Source organism: Coregonus clupeaformis, chromosome 27 (assembly GCF_020615455.1).
Source record: "Coregonus clupeaformis isolate EN_2021a chromosome 27, ASM2061545v1, whole genome shotgun sequence".
Taxonomy (NCBI): domain Eukaryota; kingdom Metazoa; phylum Chordata; class Actinopteri; order Salmoniformes; family Salmonidae; genus Coregonus; species Coregonus clupeaformis.
Window position 1 is genome coordinate 17,470,406 of NC_059218.1, and position 20,710 is coordinate 17,491,115.

The window sequence follows — 20,710 nt, forward strand, 5'->3', positions numbered from 1 at the left end:
TTAGTCATCACAGGGTTAGAGTGGAGCCCTGTGGTCAGTGAGAATGTTCACTAGTTGCCATGGCGCCATTGAAAGCCCTGCTTTGTCACAGGTCAAGAGGCAGTTGGTGTGTCATGGGTAGGGACTCCCTACGGGATTTTCAACCTAATGAATGGAGGACAATCATGTATTCATAGATGTGTTGCTTTGTGTCTTTGATATTAATCAGACACGTAAGTGAGAGCTGATTCTTTTAATAATCCCTTGTGTTTGGTACCAGGTTGAATTTTGACTAACTTTGTTCATACAGTAGTACTACTTTACCTCTTTACTGTGACCCCTCAAAATAATTACTCCCTCCCTCCTTCCCTCATCCCCCTGTCTTGCTCCCTCTAATTTTCTCTTTCACAGTAAATGTTCTCTTGCCAGTAGGAACAACGGCATCCGACTTCAAGGCAGCAGTCCAGCTACATCCAACAGTAAGAAAGAGGGCGGGAGGGAGGGAGAGTGAGTGACTGCTATTTAAGGGCTGTAGTTGAGGAATGGGGATGGAAAAGAAGGCTCCTCTCTCAGTTTAAAAGGCATTTTCTCCTCCTTTCTCTTTCTCATTCTTTCTCTTTAGCTCGGACTCGGTGACGAGAGCAGTAGCCTGAGCTGTCAGGGCAGAAGAAACAGAGAAAACAGAGGGTTTTTTTTTTAACAGAAGTGTCATTTGGTTGGAACACAAGGAGAGAGGTGGCGGAACTGTCTTCAAGGTGGACATCCTTTCATCCCCCTTTATTGAATGTGTTGGGTTCCAACGAGGCAATTCGTGTGAGCTGCCGAAGGCTGTGGTGGAGTGGCTCTAAACTGTCTGGTCTGCTAAAGGTAAGAATGAGAGATTCATTTATTTATCTGCATGAAACTGATCTTGGATCTTTGAATGAGTTGTTACTGTTATTTGGATAATTAGTGACTAATGATTACTGTGTCCATATTTTGAAATTGCAAATGAGATATTTTCTGTCTTCTTGACAGTCAATTGTGATTATTGATTACGTGCTCAAACCTTGTGACACTTACATTTAATGTGTTTAATTGTTCCTGTTCATTTTGGAGATTAGATATTAAATTTTTTGTTCACACACTTATTAAGGTCAAACCCTTCATATCATACTCAATTAAATTGTCTAATTCATTTTGAGGTCTTTAAAGGTCATTGAATTACGTCAAAAAGTGAAACACTGTTTAACACATGTACAAGTGTGTGGGGTGAAATGGAAATATGGATTTTATTTGCATATCCCACTCCCCCCGAGACACTCTCAGAGAGTGGGGTCATGGCCAGGGATTAGCAGTGATGTAAAGTAGTTTTTGGGGGTATCTGTACTTTACTTTACTATTTATATTTTTTACAACTTTTACTTTTACTTCACTACATTCCTAAAGAAAATTACTGTATGTACATTTTGCTCCATACATTTTCCCTGGCATCCAAAAGTACACGTTACATTCTAAATACTTAGCAGGACAGGAAAATAGTTCACACACTTATCAAGAGAACATCCCTGGTCATCCCTACTGCCTCTGATCTGGGGGACTCACTAAACACATGCTTCGTTTGTAAATGATGTCTGAGGGTTGGAGCGTGCCCCTGGCTATCCGTAAGTAAATAAAAAAAACAAGAAAATGGTGCCGTCTGGTTTGCTTAATATAAGGAATTTGAAATTATTTATACTTTTACTTTTACTTTTGATACTTAAGTATATTTGAGCAATTACATTTACTTTTGATACTTAAGTATATTTAAAACCAAATACTTTTACTCAAGTAGGATTTTACTGGGTGACTTTCACTTTTACTTGAGTCATTTTCTATTAAAGGTATCTTTACTTCTACTCAAGTATTAACAGCGACCCTGGAGCAATTAGGGTTAGGTGCCTTGCTCAAGGGCAGATCGACACATTTTTCACCTAGTTGGCTCTGGGATTCGAACTAGCAACGTTTAGGTCACTGGCCCAATGCTCCAACTGCTAGGCTTCCTGCACGTTGTGTATGAAATACCAATAAGCGGATGTGGAATAATGAGTTTATTATACCAAATTAATTCATTCATTCTATGAAGCCAATGTAATTTGACAATAAATGGGAAGTCAATAAGTATTCAATCCTGTGATAATACTTATCCAAAAACTGCAGCATCATTGTTCTCTCTCTGCCAGGCTCTGTTCTTTATTTAGCGACAGACGGCTCTCATTACTCATTATAGGGAATGATATTAACATTCTTTATTTATTTTTTATTTATTTATTTTTTTGGGAATGGATATTAACATTCTTTATGCATGCTGCAACTTCTGGGTTTACCAGTTTTAACCAAGGCTGGGTCTGTGTGATAGAGATGGAGGATTGGGAGACACAGTGAGGAGAGCATTAGCTGTGTTGACTGACTGATGAGTGATAGAACATGTGGAAGAGTTACGCACACACATTTGAGCACCTGGGGCCTCATTTATCAAGATTCTAGGATTTGACTGTGCAACAAATTAATGGGCTTTATCAAACTGTCGCACACAACATTTAGTATACACATTGATAAATCAGAGCCCTATTATATTTGTGCATTTACAACCCCACCTGGAAAACGCCCTCAATTCACCTTTTATGGTAACAAAAACGCCCTCAATTCACCTTTTATGGTAACAAAAACGCCCTCAATTCACCTTTTATGGTAACAAAAACGCCCTGAATTCACCTTTTATGGTAACAAAAACGCCCTCATTTGCTGTATGATTTGGAGATGTTGGAACTGGGCCATGACAGTTTTTAAACGAAACAGATCGCATTTCTGTAGCGGTGTAGGCAGAATGTTTTAATCTTTTGCAGTAACTTTTTCTAACAGAAAATGCATGAACCCACCTATGGCGAGTGCCAAACACTGGCCGCGCACTCTGCAAGATTGATTGTTTACTTGAACAATTTAAAAGTAGACGAAATGCTACAGCAGTCCACACTTCAATGCAAAAGACGAATTGTTGTTCAATATTTTGTTTATCAATACATGATTGTGTTTTCTATCTTCTGCCAAGGTATAAGATCTGAGATGAAATAGGGTATGACGTCGCGCTCCTATCGCACAGCAATACAGTAGCCTACCCATACTGTCAAATAGTTTAAATAGGCTACCGGTCTATTTACTTTCCAGCATGCTTGGCTATTGAATGAACGATGGATAAATGGTAGCCTAATAGTTGTTGTGTAGTGGGAATAAACCAGTCATGTCAGAAAAGGACAGACATATCCTGCTATAGGCCTGAATAATAAAAGTAAAATAAACATATTAGACGACATGCTGCTATGCGATCTCCTTACCAACGGCAAATGCATCGGTTTTATCATTAGGCCTACATTTTAATGTTTTTATTAACCTACCATTATTATAATTCCCATGCATCGAAAACCTACATTTTCCCCAAAAGAACAATACAATTGAATACAATACAATTTATAAACCACTGGAAGTTGTGTGTACGAATGGTTTGAGAAGTGCGTGGAAATACGCACACTTTCCAGTCAAGTTCAAAATCGATATACCAAGATTCGCGGGAAAACTGGCACACGCAAATTATGTCTTTTTTTTGTGCGCATGCACCTTTGATAAATTAGGCCCCTGGGGCTAAATGGCTTAGAGCCAATGGATGATGTGGGAAGCCAAAATTATTGTTCAACATTTTCACTGACTCTGTTACATATGCTATTGTCTGTGAGAGGTTTAGATATGTGTGTGTGTGTGTGTGTCTGTATGTGAGAGGAGCAGAGATGTGTGTGTGTGTGGGTAATTGAGGAGGTTTCTGGAGTTTTTTTGCTGTCTGGTGAATAATCGTCGGTCTGTGGGCAACACAATGATGGTCTCATTTTATATTCGTTTTCCATTAAGGAGATTACTCAGCATGAGCAGCAGCCTTTGATGCACTATTTTCCAGTGTGAGTGGTGAGATAAAAACAGGCACACTGCTTGTCCATTTATTTCCAAATCCATTTGATTCGCTTAATTGAAATTACTCCATGCTGTATGAGTGGTTGATTTTCATTCTAAATAATCGTACTAATCACTCCACTAGTTATTACCATAAAACTTAAATTAATAGCCCAGGTGTTTATTTACTAAATCACTGAACATAACAGGCGCTTATTAGAGACAGGCTTCTATTTGAGACAGGTGTCTATTTCCTTAATGAACACAGCTTTTGCTCATTTGCATAGTTAATTGTTTAATTCCAGCATTCACTTCCAACATTTTAATCAATTTCTTCATTTACTGCACTAATGTGTTATCATTTACACACTGTGTCACATTTATTTTGTCTTAGTATGCCTCTATTTGAAAATAATAATAATCCTTGACAGAATAATTATTCTCCTGCAGTTCTTACTTTCGCCATTAGAGCATACTATAGCCTATACTTCCGAAGTTGACTGTTTTTGTGCTTGCCAGTTAGCTAGCAGATTTCAGCTGTTAGCAGCCAATGGCTAGCAGTTTCCTACTGCCGATAAAAACGGATGATTGCCATCATTTTTTTGAGTCATTTTTGAATTATTTAATGTAACAAATCAAACAAACCTTGTAAACAATGCATGGTAATTCATGGTAATCTCATAAACAATTCATTTAGACCCTGCATTTATTTAAAACAGGCGTTTATTTGCTGAAATGTGTGCTGTTGCCCGGCTATTAAAGGGGACAGACTCTGCGTTTAATTGAAGTTTTACAGTAGTCAAATAAGTTAGCTGTTTAGTACATTTCAAAATCCTTGCTGTCAACCTTTAACACAAATCCCAACTGCACATGTACACGACCAAGCATTGAGGAAAAACTGTTAACTGTAGAGTCACACTCCCCCTAAAACATAATGGTCAGAAGCGAGCTGTCATCCCTTTGGCACGTAGAGCGTTTTGCATGTGACGTCTGTAGTTAGTCCTTGGTCCCTGTCTGGGATGTGAGGTGGAGGGTGTAGATGCTTTATGGCTCCTCTGCTATGGGGCTGCTTAACAGAGAGAAGGGATAATGCCTCTATTGGGGCGGGATGGGTGATGGGGATGAACAGACCTCTGTAAGGGAGACAGCTGGTTTAGTGACCGGCCCGTTGCCTCAGGGTCCGTCCTGCCTTTGGAGAAGGTATTTCCCTCTCAGTTTGACCTCCATTCAGTAAAGAAGAGAGAAGAGGTACAGTATATCTTGACACCTCAAATATGCAGTTTTTGTCTCTGGTTACCATTACTGATCAGATAGCAGTGTAAATCTGTTACATGACCTAAACATTTTTGGTGAGCGGTCCTTTATGTGCAATCATGTCTAGCATACTGTATGTACTCTATCAAACTATTGTTCAACATGTAGTTTCAGGCGAACACAATTCAGGTGAAAATCTGTATTTTGAATTAATCTGATCTTTCTCTACTCTTTATCTGCTGTAGCTTTACCAGAGAACGAACCCAGAACCTTTGATCCACCAGTGACGTGTGGTGAGGTTGGTGGCCGGGTAGCACTGGCTATTATCAAAGCCAGGTTTACTCACAAATAAACCTTGATGAAACCCAAGTTCACCATACAACAGATAGCTCCAACAACCCGAATGACACACACAATAATATGATTATATGAAATATTCTTACACACACATATAATAAATAAGGTTCTAACGAAATTTCCATATCAACAATCGAAATTACTGAAAAATGCCATTCAAAACGTCAAAAAAGTGTCTCATTAAAATGAAACTCTAGCTGATAAATTAAATGCATCAAAGGGATGTTGTCTATTCTCATATTCATTCAACAGTAGCAGGAAAATGTATTTAGGCCTACCTTTACTTTAAATGAAGTCCATTCGTCTGTCCTTCAAGGTGAACCTCTCTCTGACAGCGTTGTAGAAGTCACAGCAGAACCATGTCCGTTATTTTATTCTGCATGGACACAGCAGGCCAGGGAGATGCCTCCCCAAGGCCTCCTTCGGTTTCATTTTCACACGGAAACAAAAAGTTACACACACACAAACAGTAGCTGGTAGCACAGTTCTCCCATGCAACACACAGGTTGGCAGCTCCATCCATTGGGGCATCCAGCCAGTCAGAGAGCAGAATCCTCCTGCGCGAGTACTCATGCAGTCACACACGTAGAACCGTTGTAGTTAGTCGCAGCCATCTTGTAGAAGCCAAGGCTTGGGCCCGCACTGAGTGGCGGGAGAAGCCCCATTACCATTATGTCCATAAAGCAAAAGTAAATGTCCAAGATGTGCAAAAGTCAGGGTAAAAAGTATTCATTGGTAAAGACGTGGACAGTCCAGTACTCACTGTTCGCCTACCCGACAGCTAGCAGTGAGGGAGATGGTGGTTGCCTGTCATGAATAAAGTCGAATCTTGTAGAGGTCTGTTGTCTGATCTTAACTTTCATTATAGTTGACGTTCCAATCTTCTAACCCTCCAAACGGCGTGTTACATTATTCCAACTTGAAAAATTGTTTGAGGTGCAGAATGGTTTCCATTTGTCAGGTTGTTTTGCAGTTCAAGGGATGCGAGTGCCAAATTATTTAGACATGCCCAAATGTACAGAGCTTTCCCCAAGTTTACCAACACAACATGTTTAGGAAATATGCGCAAAATATGAAATCGACTAAATGCAACAAATGAAGCTACTTCAAGCTACGCAAAGAAGCCTATACTGACCCTGTCCATTAACAGTGACTGGAGTCAGGAACGGACGCATGTGTCAAAGATTTGAATGGATGGAAATGGAGGCATCAAAACCCTGGGCCCTGACGCCTGTGCTGAGGTTTTGATGCAGTTTTAGCACATTTGGGGATTTTTAGCATAAAAACCACAAGAATCAATGAGAAAAAACATTAGATAAAAAAATATGAAGCATGGTGATGGAAGCATCATGCTGTGGGGATGTTTTTTAGCAGCAGGGACTGGGAGGCTAGTCAGGATCGAGGCAAAGATGAACGGAGCAAAGTACAGAGAGATCCTTGATGAAAACGTGCTCCAGAGCACTCAGGACCTCAGACTGGGGCAAAGGTTCACCTTCCAACAGGACAATGACCCTAAGTACACAGCCAAGACAACGCAGGAGTGGCTTCGGGACAAGTCTCTGAATGTCCTTGAGTGGCCCAGCTAGAGCCCGGACTTGAACCCGATCGAACATCTCTGGAGAGACCTGAAAATAGCTGTGCAGTGACGCTCCCCATCCAATCTGACAGAGCTTGAGAGGATCTGCAGAGAAGAATGGGAGAAACTCCTTAAATACAGGTGTGCCAAGCTTGTAGCGTCATACCCAAGAAGACTCGATGCTGTAATCGCTGCCAAAGGTGCTTCAACAAAGTACTGAGTAAAGGGTCTGAATGCTTATGTAAATGTGATATTTCCGTTTTTAATTTTTTATAAATTAGCAAACATTTCAAAAAACCTGTTTTTGCTTTGTGTGTAAATTGATGAGGGGAAAAAAACAATTTAATCAATTTTAGAATAAGGCTGTAACGTAACAAAATGAGGAAAAAGTCAAGGGGTCTGAATACTTTCCGAAGGCACTGTATGGATTGATCAACAAATGAGGGATTGATTGATTTTATTTGATCATCTAAAAATACCCATGCAGCCATGTGTGGGGCAGGGATTATTGCCTACATATGCAGGATCTGTGTCAGGGAGCGCATAAAGACTTTGATATCAGGGCTTTGCACAATAAATCTGCTGGGGCGTCTAGACGGGGGTATGGAACGAGTTGCGTGTGGGGCTCAGGGTGCAGATGGCTCCATATGGCCAGTGAACATGTCCAGCTTTTTTATTCACTGTTCTCACTTTCTTGGGGATCTGCCAATGATGCAGTACTAAATCTGCTGCTATATCCTGCAAAGCATAAAAACCCACACGCTACTAAAACAAAACGTATGAGGCAATGTGATTTTTCAACAGCGTCCTCATTATTGTCAATTGCAGTTGAGCTTCCATATTATTTGGTCACCCGTTTGTGGGATTATTTTGTTGATATTTGGTAATTGATACAATTCTGAGGTGAAGGCTTTCAATTGCATTGGGCAGGCATTGTGAACATGATGTGACCTCTCAGATCATATGACCCTGCAATGCATGCCATATCTCAAACTTACCTTAGGGCGAGGTAGAGTTTAAGTTAACTACTACTTATTGGCATCGCAATTATTTTTTACAACAGAAAACTAGGCAAAACTGTTTAGTAGTACCTATGTTCATCCTATTGCAGGAGGGTATGAGGTCTCATAAATAGTAGGTGTTTGTGTACAGTATGTGTGTATGTATTATGGTTCACATGAGGGAGAGGGACATGTGTGTGTGTGTATATGTGTGTATGTGTGTATGTGTGTGTGTGTGTGTGTGTGTGTGTGTGTGTGTGTGTGTGTGTGTGTGTGTGTGTGTGTGTGTGTGTGTGTGTGTTTGTGTGTGTGTGTGTGTGTGTGTGCGAGACTGCATGATAACGTGTGTCTGTGCGGATGTGTATTTATGTGTGTGACTGCCTGTGTGTATGTGTGTATGTGTGTGTGTGTGTGTGTGAACCAACAAGTCACCTCAGGACCTCAGGTACTGCACTCACTTTACTCTTACCCACTAAGTGGAAAGGCTCTCCAGCTGCTTGGACAATCAGCCCTGTGGCTTCCAATTAACGGAAAACAAAACAATCTCAAATAAAAACAGAAATGAGCAAACAAGCAGATGCACAGGATCAACCTCCATGTCTGGCACCAACCGGGAAGTCCTGACACGCTATTTACACCTCTCGAGACCATTTTCCATAAGAGATACACCCTGCCACGCTGCATCCAACAGTTCCCATGGATATATGATGTTAAGAATTTCAGTGCTAGAACTGAAGACACTATAGACACCAGATCATACTGGCTTGATTTTCCTTAGATTTTATTTGTTCCTTTGTCCGATATACAGTAAATTGGCTGTGTCTGTCTGTAGGGGGTAGTGATGGGTGACAATGGCCTCTCTCAGCTTCCAATGAAATCAATTAATACAGTTAGAGATACAAAATACTAACCAAGGTTACAGTGTCTACTGAATAATGTCTGTTTCTAGAGTGATTGTGCCACTGACAGGAATAAAAAGGGGAAAAGGGTCATGATATCTAGATCTCTGGTGACGGCACATTTGAAGTCTTGGCCAACTGTTATTTTGGACAAGCTGAAAGACTAATTTTTCTTGTGCTACAAGACTGCACATTTGGATTAATTTGCAGAATAATATTTACAGTCTGAGACAAAGAAAGTAAACAGCATATTAATAAAACATATTTTCTTGCTGTATGAGAAGAATAATGTACAGTGGGGTCCATAATTATTGGCACCCTCAAAAAAGAGACTGAATGAAATAAATACAAATACTGAGCTTATTGTATGCTCCCAATAATTATTTTTTATTACATTATTTTATTCTAATGCAATTGCTCAGAGAAAAATATGTTTAACAAGTAATACAAATAAATCTAAAAAAGATGGGGCTCAAAGTTATTGGCACCTGTTTTCAATACTCTAGCACCCTACCCTTGCGAGGATAACAAATTAGATTTTTTCTAAAATGTTTTATTAGATTGGAGAACACGTTGGGAGAGATCTTAGACCATTCCTCCATACAGAATATTTGCAGATCCTTGATACCCTTCGTCTGTGTTTATGGACTGCCTTCTTCAATTCAAACCACAGGTTTTCCATGGGGTTCAAGTCCGGAGACTGCAAAATGTTGATTTTGTGGTCAATTTACAATTTACAAAAGATCCACCACCATATTTTACAGTAGGTAGGAGGTACCTTTCTGCATATGCTTCCGTTTTTCGATGCCAAGCCTACAGTGGCTTGTGAAAGTATTCACCCTCCTTGGCATTTGTCCTATTTTGTTGCCTTACAACCTGGAATTAAAATAGATTTTCGGGGGGTTTGTATCATTTGATTTACACAACATGCCAACCAGTCAGAGAGGAAGATGCAAAATCATTTTTGGGGTGAAACAAAAAACTTCAGCGTGCATAACTATTCACCCCCCCAAAGTCAATACTTTGTAGAGCCACCTTTTGCAGCAATTACAGCTGCAAGTCTATTGGGTTATGTCTCTATAAGCTTGGCACATCTATCCACTGGGATTTTTTCCCATTCTTCAAGGCAAAACTGCTCCAGCTCCTTCAAGTTGGATGGGTTCCACTGGTGTACAGCAATCATAGCACAGATTCTCAATTGGATTGAGGTCTGGGCTTTGACTAGGCCATTCCAAGACATTTAAATGTTTCCCCTTAAACTCTCGAGTGTTGCTTTAGCAGTGTGCTTAGGGTCATTGTCCTACTGGAAGGTGAACCTCCGTCCCAGTCTCAAATCTCTGGAAGACTGAAACAGGTTTCCCTCAAGAATTTCCCTGTATTTAGCGCCATCCATCATTCCTTCAATTCTGACCAGTTTCCCAGTCCCTACCAATGAAAAAGATCCACACAGCATGATGCTGCCACCACCATGCTTCACTGTGGGGATAATGTTCTCGGGGTGATGAGAGGTGTTGGGTTTGCGCCAGACATTTTCCTTGATGGCAACAAAGCTCAATTTTAGTCTCATCTGACCAGAGTACCTTCTTCCATATGTTTGGGTAGTCTCCCACATGGCTTTTGGCGAACACCAAACGTGTTTGCTTCTTTTTTTCTTCAAGCAATGGCTTTTTTCTGGCCACTCTTCCGTAAAGCCCAGCTCTGTGAGTGTACGGCTTAAAGTGGTCCTATGGACAGATACTCCAATCTCCGCTGTGGAGCTTTGCAGCTCTTTCAGGGTTATCTTTGGTGTCTTTTTGCCTCTCTGATTAATGCCCTCCTTGCCTGGTCCGTGAGTTTTGGTGGGTGGCCCTCTCTTGGCAGGTTTGTTGTGGTGCCATATTATAATAATAATAATATAATATGCCATTTAGCAGATGCTTTTATCCAAAGCGACTTACAGTCGTGTGTGCATACATCTTTACGTATGGGTGGTCCCGGGGATCGAACCCACTAACCTGGCGTTGTAAGCGCCATGCTCCACCAATTGAGCTACAGAAAACCATTTTTTAATAATGGATTTAATGGTGCTCCGTGGGATGTCACATAATAAGTTGCATGGACTCACTCTATGTGCAATAGTGTTTAACATGATTTTTGAATGACTACCTCATCTCTGTACCCCACACATATAGATAATTGTAAGGTCCCTCACTCAAGCAGTGATTTTCAACCACAGATTCAACCAGCAAGACCAGGGAGGTAGTACAAAGCCTTGCAAAGAAGGGCACCTATTGGTAGATGGGTACAAATAAAAAAGCACACATTGAATATCCCTTTGAGCATGGTAAAGTTATTACACTTTCGATGGTGTATCAATACAACCAGTCACTACAAATATACAGGCGTCCTTCCTAACTCAGTTGCCGGAAAGGAAGGAAACCACTCAGTGATTTCACCATGAGGTCAATGGTGACTGTAAAACAGTTACAGAGTTTAATGTCTGTGATAGGAGAAAACTGAAGATGGATCAACAACATTGAAGATACTCCACAATACTAACCTAAATGATGGAGTGAAAAGGAAGCCTGTACAGAATAAAAATATTCCAAAAACATGCATGCTGTTTGCAAAAAGGCACTAAAGTAAAACTGGAAAAAATGTCCTGAATACAAAGCGTTATGTTTGGTGCAAATCCAACACAACACTGAATACCACTTCATATTCATATGTTCAAGTATGGTGGTGGCTGCATCATGTTATAGGTATGCTTATCATCGGCAATGATCAACAACCAACTTGACAGAGCTTGAATCATTATTTAAAGAATAATGTGAAAATATTGTACAATCCAGTTGGTGTGCAAAGCTCTTAGAGACTTACCCAGAGAGACTCAGAGCTGTAATCACTGCCAAATGTGATTCTAACATGTATTGACTCAGGGGTGTAAATTAGATATTTCTGTATTTCATTTAATACATTTTCTAAAAATATTTGTTCACTTTGTCATTATGGGGTATTGTGTGTAGATAGGTGAGAAAGAAACATCTATTTAATCCATTTTGAATTCAGGTTTAACAACAAAATGTGGAATAAGTCAAAGGGTATGAATACTTTCTGAAGGCACTGTGTATTTATTGTATATTATGTTTGTAAGGCAATGTCCTCCAGTACTGATTGTTGTTCACCTGGAAACGAGAGGAGCATCGGCATGGGGTTTGACGCCGAAACCTTTTGTTGTGAGTCGCCTGACACGTACTACCATACCCTGTTCAAAGGCACTTGAATATTTTGTCTTGCCCATTCACCCTCTGAATGGCACACATAAACAATCCATGGCTCAATTGTCTCAAGGCTTAAAAATCTTTCTTTAACCTGTCACCTCCCCTTCATCTACACTGATTGAAGTGGATTTAGCAGGTGACTATTAGGCTGGGGTGGGGGACTCAGGTGCAGAGACGGACACACGGACAAAGAGGGTGAATTATGATGTAGTTTATTCAGCGTGTTTTGGTAGAGAGAAGCAGTTCAGGGTGGAGTAGCTTCAGGCCGGGGTAGGAGCTGAGTAGGGTGGAGAGCCAGTAGTCCTGAGAGCTGGATGACGAGGATATCAGACAACAGAGCAGGTTGCGGCGTGGGAATGGCAGGCAGGCAGGCAGCAGGAACAGACGAGATCACAGGTAGTGTAGGAACGAACTGGCGCTGGAGAGGTGTCCAGCCCGGGTAGATAACTGCTGGTTGATTGGTGACAATGAGCTGCAGCTGGATGTAACTGATCTTGTGAGAGAATGGCCACGCCCCCTGACCTAGATCCTCTGACTGGGCTGCACAGCAGGGGGAGACAGACACAAACAACACACACAGGGAAAAAGGGAAAGGAAAACCAGCAGGAACAGGACCAACAGTGCCGGACCGTAACAGTACCCCCCCCTCAACGGGCGCCACCCGGCGACCCCACCCGGCTTGTCAGGGTGGTCCCTATGGAAGTCAGCCACCAGCTGCGGATCCAGTATAAATCGTCGGGAATCCAGGACCTCTCCCTCGGGACCGTATCCCTCCCAGTCCACCAGGTACTGAAGCCCTCTACCACGCCTCCGGACGTCCAGCAGTCTCCGCACCGTGTAGGCTGGATGGTCGCTCCAATAATACGCGGTGGCGGAGGGGGATCCACAGGCGGACACAAAGGGCTGGAGGAGACCAGCTTCAGCTGGGACACGTGAAATGTAGGATGGACTCTCATGGCCTGGGGAAGCTTCAACCGAACAGCCGAAGGGTTGATGATGGAGTCGATCTCGAAAGGACCCAAATACCGGGGCGACAGCTTACGGGAGTCAGTGCGCAGGGGAATGTTGCTGGAGGAGAGCCAGACTCGCTGACCAGGCTGGAACTGGGGAGCGACTACCCTGTGCCTGTCCGCCACCCTCTTGTTACGCTCTGCTGTCCGTAGAAGGGCCTCACGGGTGTCCACCCACACCTTGCGGCAGCGACGAAGGTTATCCTGAACTGACGGGACGGCTAACTCCCTTTCCTGAGACGGGAACAATGGCGGTTGGTACCCCAAAGCCGCCTCAAATGGTGAGAGGCCGGTGGCAGATGAGGTGAGGGAATTGTGGGCATATTCGACCCACGGGAGATGTTTGGCCCAGGTGGACGGGTTCTGGGATGTCACACAGCGTAGAGCAGCCTCCAGGTCCTGATTGGTCCTCTCAGTCTGGCCATTGGACTGGGGATGGAAACCTGATGAGAGACTGACAGAGGCACCCAGAGCCGAACAAAACTCCTTCCATACCCGAGAAATGAACTGTGGGCCTCTATCGGACACTATGTCCACAGGTATTCCATGGGGACGGAATACATGTAGGACAAAGAGGTCGGCTGTCTCACTGGCAGATGGTAATTTTGGTAATGCAACAAAATGGGCAGATTTAGAGAATCTGTCCACGATGGTGAGTATGGTGTCATTACCCTCAGACATAGGAAGTCCAGTGACGAAGTCCAAGCCCACGTGAGACCAAGGACGACTCGGGACTGGGAGAGGCCGCAGCAGGCCCGAAGGAGCCCTGTGGGAAGCCTTATTTTGGGCACAGATGGAACAGGCCGCCACGTACTCCCGGACGTCAGCCTCGGCGGATGGCCACCAAAAGTGCCTCTTCAGTAGCGACAGTGTACGGTTCATACCAGGGTGGCAGGAGAAGCGTGAGGTGTGGATCCAGTTGAGCACTTGCGGCCGCACGGCTGCGGGAACATAGAGAAGGTCGGGGGGGCCATCGGCCGGTCCAGGTTCCAACTCTTGTGCCGATCGGACGAGGGACTCGATTTCCCAGTGAACAGCCGCCACCAAACAGGAAGCGGGCAGAACAGATTCAGGATTGCTGGAGTCTTCATTGTCTGTAAACTGGCGAGAGAGAGCATCAGGCTTGACATTACGTGTGCCAGGACGATATGTTAAAATAAACTTGAACCTGCTGAAGAACAGAGCCCATCTGGCCTGACGGGAGTTCAGCCTCTTGGACGACTGGATGTAAGCCAGGTTCTTGTGGTCTGTCCAGACTATGAAGGGTTGCTCTGCTCCGTCTAGCCAGTGCCTCCACTCCTCCAACGCCAACTTGACAGCAAGCAACTCCCGGTTACCCACGTCGTAGTTCTTCTCAGCAGGGGTCAATCTCCTGGAGAATCTCCCCGCTCGATAATAAAGCCCAAAAAGGGGACGGACTGCCGGTGGAACTCACATTTTTCTGCTTTCACATACAGTTTGTTTTCCATGAGGCGTTGGAGAACCAGACGGACGTGGGAGACGTGTTCATCCTGTGACTTAGAGAATATTAGAATGTCATCCAAATAGACAAACACAAAACGGTGTAGAAAATCCCTCAACACATCGTTAACCATGGCCTGAAACACTGCTGGGGCGTTAGTGAGACCGAATGGCATGACTAGGTATTCAAAGTGTCCGAGAGGGGTATTGAACCCAGTTTTCCATTCGTCTCCCTGCCTGATCCTAACGAGGTGGTAAGCGTTACGTAGGTCGAGTTTGGTAAACACAGTGGCACCATGAAGGGGTTCAAATGCTGAGTTGATGAGAGGCAGGGGGTATGTATTTCTGACTGTGATGTTATTTAGTCCTCTGTAGTCAATGCAGGGGCGTAATGTTTTGTCCTTCTTCTCTACAAAAAAGAACCCAGCACCAACAGCGGAAGATGAGGGACGAATGATGCCAGAGGTTAGGGAGTCGCCTATGTAGGTTTCCATAGCTTCTCTCTCAGGACGGGACAGATTGAAAAGCCGACTGGACGGCAAAGGGGGCTCCAGGCAGTAACTCAATAGCGCAATCGTATGGCCTATGAGGTGGTAATGAAAGTGCCTTGGACTTACTGAATACCTCGGCCAGGTCCAGGTACTCCTCAGGGACTGAAGAGAGGTCTGGGGTTTTGACAGGGGAAGCAGGGGAGCCGACCGAGGGCGGAATAGCCGACCCAAGGCAAACAGAATGGCAGTGAGTGCTCCAACTGTGTATTTTGTGGTTTTGCCAGTCAATATGGGGGGTTGTGAAGGCTAAGCCAAGGGAAACCGAGGATAAGGGGGGAGGCCGAGGAGGAGACTACTTTAAACTGGATGGTTTCTTTGTGATTGCCGGACAGCATGAGAGAAACGGGGACAGTTTGGTGGGTGATGTTGGCAAACTGATGGCCGTCAATAGCGGTTACTGTTATAGGCTTAGGCAGGGGCTTAACAGGGATCTCAGCCTGAGTGACCAGGTTAACGTCAAGGAAACTATCCTCAGCACCAGAGTCGATGAGAGCAGCTAGTGGGAGAGATAGATTCCTGAACTGGACTGTAGCTGGGATAACTAGACGGGGTGCTGTGGGCATTGAGTCAGGTGTAGCACTCGCAAGTACGCCCACTTTTACCTGCGAGCTTGGTCTTTTGGGCGAACCGGACAGTTAACCAGGAAATGAGTGCGGTCCCCACAGTACATGCACTCACCAGCCCGCATGCGCCGTTCCTTTTCGGCAGGGGACAGATGAGCACGGCCCAGCTGCATGGGCTCGTCTAGTTCCGTGGAGGGATCCGCTGAGGTGTGTGGGCGGTGTCCGAGTGGTGGTGTAGCTCGGGCTGCAGAAAGCGAGGGGGCCCCGCCTGCGGTGTGGACCCGACCGCCCCTCTCCTGTCTCCTCTCCCGTAGCCTGTTGTCTATTCGTGTAGCAAGGGAAACGAGAACATGAAGGTTAGCAGGCTCATCACGAACAGCTAGTTCATTCTTAATCGTGTCACTTAGACCGTTAACAAACGCTCCCTGAAGAGCTTCGTCTTTCCACTTGGAATCGGCTGCCAAGGTCCAAAAATCAATGGCGTATTCAGCCACGCTACCCGTGCCCTGTCGTAGCTTCAATAGTCTCTTTGTGGCGGTCCCGGCATGGTCCGGGTGATCAAACACAACTTTCAATTGAGAGGAAAAATCGTCAAACGACAGGCTGGCAATCTGCTGAGTAGAACAAGCCGCTTCTGCCCAAATCAAAGCTTTGCCCCTCATTAACCCCAGTGCGTAATGTACCTTTGAGGATTCCGTGGAGAAAGACAGGGGCTTCTGTTGGAACACCAAGCGGCACTGAAGCAGGAAACCACGGCATTTGTTCAGGTCCCCGGTGAAAGGTTCGGGTGAGGTTGTAGGGGGTTCCCGAAGGGCAGGAGCGGAAGCCGAGCCTGGAGCCACTGTAGGAGGAACAGGCGGAGGAGAAGCAGAGGGAGGAAGGGTAGTGAGTGTTACCAGGTTAGCTACCTGAGAGGTGAGATGAGATACTTGATCCAACAACTGCTGGTTGTTATCCAATAGAGTCCGGATGAGTTGGTCGTGTTGTCCCAATAGCATTCCCTGTGAATGGAGGGCGCGTTGTACGCCATCACCCGTTGTTTCATGTGGCATCTCTGCTGAGTCCATGTTTGGCCAGTTCGTTCTATTAGGCTGGGGTGGGGGACTCAGGTGCAGAGACGGACACACGGACAAAGAGGGTGAATTATGATGTAGTTTATTCAGCGTGTTTTGGTAGAGAGAAGCAGTTCAGGGTGGAGTAGCTTCAGGCCGGGGTAGGAGCTGAGTAGGGTGGAGAGCCAGTAGTCCTGAGAGCTGGATGACGAGGATATCAGACAACAGAGCAGGTTGCGGCGTGGGAATGGCAGGCAGGCAGGCAGCAGGAACAGACGAGATCACAGGTAGTGTAGGAACGAACTGGCGCTGGAGAGGTGTCCAGCCCGGGTAGATAACTGCTGGTTGATTGGTGACAATGAGCTGCAGCTGGATGTAACTGATCTTGTGAGAGAATGGCCACGCCCCCTGACCTAGATCCTCTGACTGGGCTGCACAGCAGGGGGAGACAGACACAAACAACACACACAGGGAAAAAGGGAAAGGAAAACCAGCAGGAACAGGACCAACAGTGCCGGACCGTAACAGTGACATCAATAAGGGATCATAGCTTTCACCTGGATTCACCTGGTCAGTCTATGTAATGGAAAGAGCAGGTGTTCCTAAGGTTTTGTACATTCAGTGTACGTTTATGCCATGTTCTATTTATGCTTAAAACATGTGAGCACCTTTATTGAAATGTGTGTGGATGGTAATATGTATGTTTATGACCTGAACATGTGTGTATTGTAATTATTCCCTTTTCCATGTTAATTGATCATTGTGTCATGTATTCTTCTCATTGGTCAGAGGCATGATGGGTAGAGTATTTAAACCTTGCTATTTCAATGTTTGTGAGACAGAGACAGGGTCAGGTTGGCATGCTGCGGGTTTAACAGGGATTACTGAAGCCTGGTGTTTCTTTTGAGTGTTCTAGTTGATTAAGTTCAGTTTGTTTTTTAAAATGTTTTATATATATATACAGTACCAGTCAAAGGTTTGGACACACCTACACATTCAAGGGTTCTTCTTTATTTTTACTATTTTCTACATTGTAGGATAATAGTGAAGACATCAAAACTATGAAATAACACATATGGAATCATGTAGTAACCAAAAAAGTGTTAAACAAATTCCAGGTGACTACCTCATGAAGCTGGTTGAGAGAATGCCAAGAGTGTGCAAAGCTGTCATTAAGGCAAAGGGTGACTATTTGAAGAATCTCAAATATAAAATATTTTTTGATTTGTTTAACACTTTTTTGGTTACTACATGATTCCATATGTGTTATTTCTTAGTTTTGATGTCTTCACTATTATTCTACAATGTAAAAAATAGTGCAAATAAAGAAAAACCCTTGAATGAGTAGGTGTGTCCAAACTTTTGACTGGTAGTGTATATTGTACAGTCGCCAGCTATTATATCCACTAGCAAATAAAAGCCTCACTCTGGCCAAGAAAATCAACTCTGCATTATTGCCTCTTCACTGATCAATCCACCGCTAGGGTGGTCCCCTTTACAGGCAGAAATTAAAATGTATCACTGACTTGCCCACGGATTGATATTTCAGCATTTTCTCAATGAAGAGTTCGGCGTTCAACTTGCCACGTGCAGTTATAAGCCTAGCTCGAGCAGGCTTGAGTAAGCGGCAGGTGCACAATCAATAGATCCACCTTGGTGACATGGATGAAGCCTGAGCTGGAATCTAAAGCTAACTGAAGCTAGCTAATTTTAGAAAATCATGGGTCCATCTAGCTACATTCGTAGTATACCCCTCTGGACCTGCAGAGAAAGCGTCTCTTACACTTAAAGGCTGCCCCAGTCTGGAAATTTGGCTCATGCATCAATGCCTTGGTCTTGGGCTAGGCAAAACAGATGTCCCGAATCTAGGGCCAAGGTTCCTCATCCCCCTTTTCCATGTGGGAAAGTTCCCTGACCATGCCAGGATGGCGAAAGAGTAATAAAGCTAAAGTAATTCTGGATTATAGTTTAAAGAAAACACTGATATTTATTTAATTTTTTTCCCTCAACAAATGTCTCCCAAAGTCCCATGGTGAAATGGGATGTCCTTGATCAACCCCATTCTGAACTGAAATATGTGTCCGTAATCGCGGATAGGTGTTCCATGTCCAAATGACAAAACAAGCTAATATTATAGTTTGTTCAGGTTTTTTTAGTGGCTGAATATCAGCACAAATCAGAACAGCTAATCAAATGGCTACCCGGACTATTTGCATATTACCTCAACTAACCAGTGCCCTCGCACATTGACTCTGTACCGGTACCTGTCGTGGAATATTCTAATCAAGTGAGAGAGACTGTCATTTCTTCAAACAATCATCTTTATTCCATATCGATTTAATTATTGCAATAATGAAGCTGGTCGACCACACACTCTGAAGTGTGTGTTGCCGAGAGCTTAAACTCATACAGAGAATACAGGTACTTATATAGCAGACCTAAAATGCTTAGTCATGGCTGGTTCCACCCCTCCCATGCAGATCGGAGGCATCATAAACCACCTTTGGTTCATCTGGTGGTTATCTGCACGGGGTGTTATTTTACTCCTCCAGCCTAAGCTTCCCAGGCTATCTCTATCTCGGTTACGTACACCACATCTTGTCTATGGAATTCAGGCTGTAGCCATCATAAATCAATTGTCAGGTCAAGCTATCTCTATTGACCATACGCCTATATTAGCTGCAGGGTGCTAGAGTAGAGACCATTCCTTTACAAAAACACAGCATTAGTAGAACAGAAATGTCTTACTATTTGTTAAGTATATAATTTAACTATTAATATCAAACAAATCAGGTAAATATGTAATTTCTCTCACACTACTGTTATTGTTACTGTTATTGTTACTGCTTTAATTTTTTACTTATCTATTGTTTTCTTAACACTCATTTTTCTTAAAACTGCATTGTTGGTTAAGGGCTTGTAAGTGAGCATTTCACTGTAAGGTCTACACCTTGATTTGATTTGATTTTTGACCAACTCTTGAAGTTAACAAGCCTTCCACTGAGATTCTTTCCTAGCAGGTATAAATGGAATCCGTTACATCTTTATCTCTGCGAACACTTCCAACCCCAAAACACACACACGCACACATACCGACACACACGCACACAAAGTACACTCACACATGACATACACTCACACACCGACGCACGCATGCACGCACACACACACACAAACTCCTGTTAAGTTTACTGCTTTGAACATCCTCCCATATTTGCCAAGAGATTAGGACCAAGGACAGGGAAAACCTCTCCGCTGCTCTCGATTTCAAACACAAACACAGCGAAACCCCCTACTGATACTACTCATGAGTCAAATCCTATAATTTGAAACCAATGGTTTAATTTTGAAGAGACATGCTGTCAGAAACCAAATAAAAATATATATTTTTTGTTGATTCAAAATCAGTTACTACTTATTTTATCCTCTGACTAGAGATGTGCTGACTGTCACTCTTCTCAATAAAGTATATTGGAGCAACGTCAGAAACAGGTTGCAAGCCTAGTTCTCCCTAATCCTGTACGACCCAAACCCTGACCCACCTTTATCTAGCCTCCCACCAGATGTGAGACAGAGACAATTAATCCCAAGCTGGATTTTATACCTGTGCTTGAAAAGCAAAGGGGAGGCAGACTGAGGACGTCAATGGGAGGGGCAGGATAAGGGAGAGAGAAAGAGAGCTGTTAGATGTTGCGGCCCCTCCAGTCCTTTGGGAGTTGCAGAAGGCAGGGTGGTAAAAACGAGTTCATCCCTCATGAATGAGGGAGGAAAAGAAGGAGAGAAATGTCCCCCA

At 43.7% G+C, this 20,710-nt stretch overlaps 1 protein-coding gene across 3 annotated transcripts in view; it reads left to right on the forward strand.

The window, feature by feature from the left end:
• The first annotated feature begins 389 nt into the window (after positions 1-389).
• Positions 390-20,710, forward strand: part of LOC121541580 (tenascin) — a 75,626-nt gene continuing 55,305 nt past the window's right edge. For 2 of the 3 annotated variants that reach the window (XM_041850687.2, XM_041850688.2), the window contains exons 1-2: positions 390-458; positions 602-846. The gene's annotated coding sequence lies outside the window, so the exon portion shown is untranslated. Of the gene's footprint in view, positions 459-547; positions 847-20,710 lie in introns of those variants that run through there. The other variant, XM_045208057.1, reaches the window with a different exon arrangement.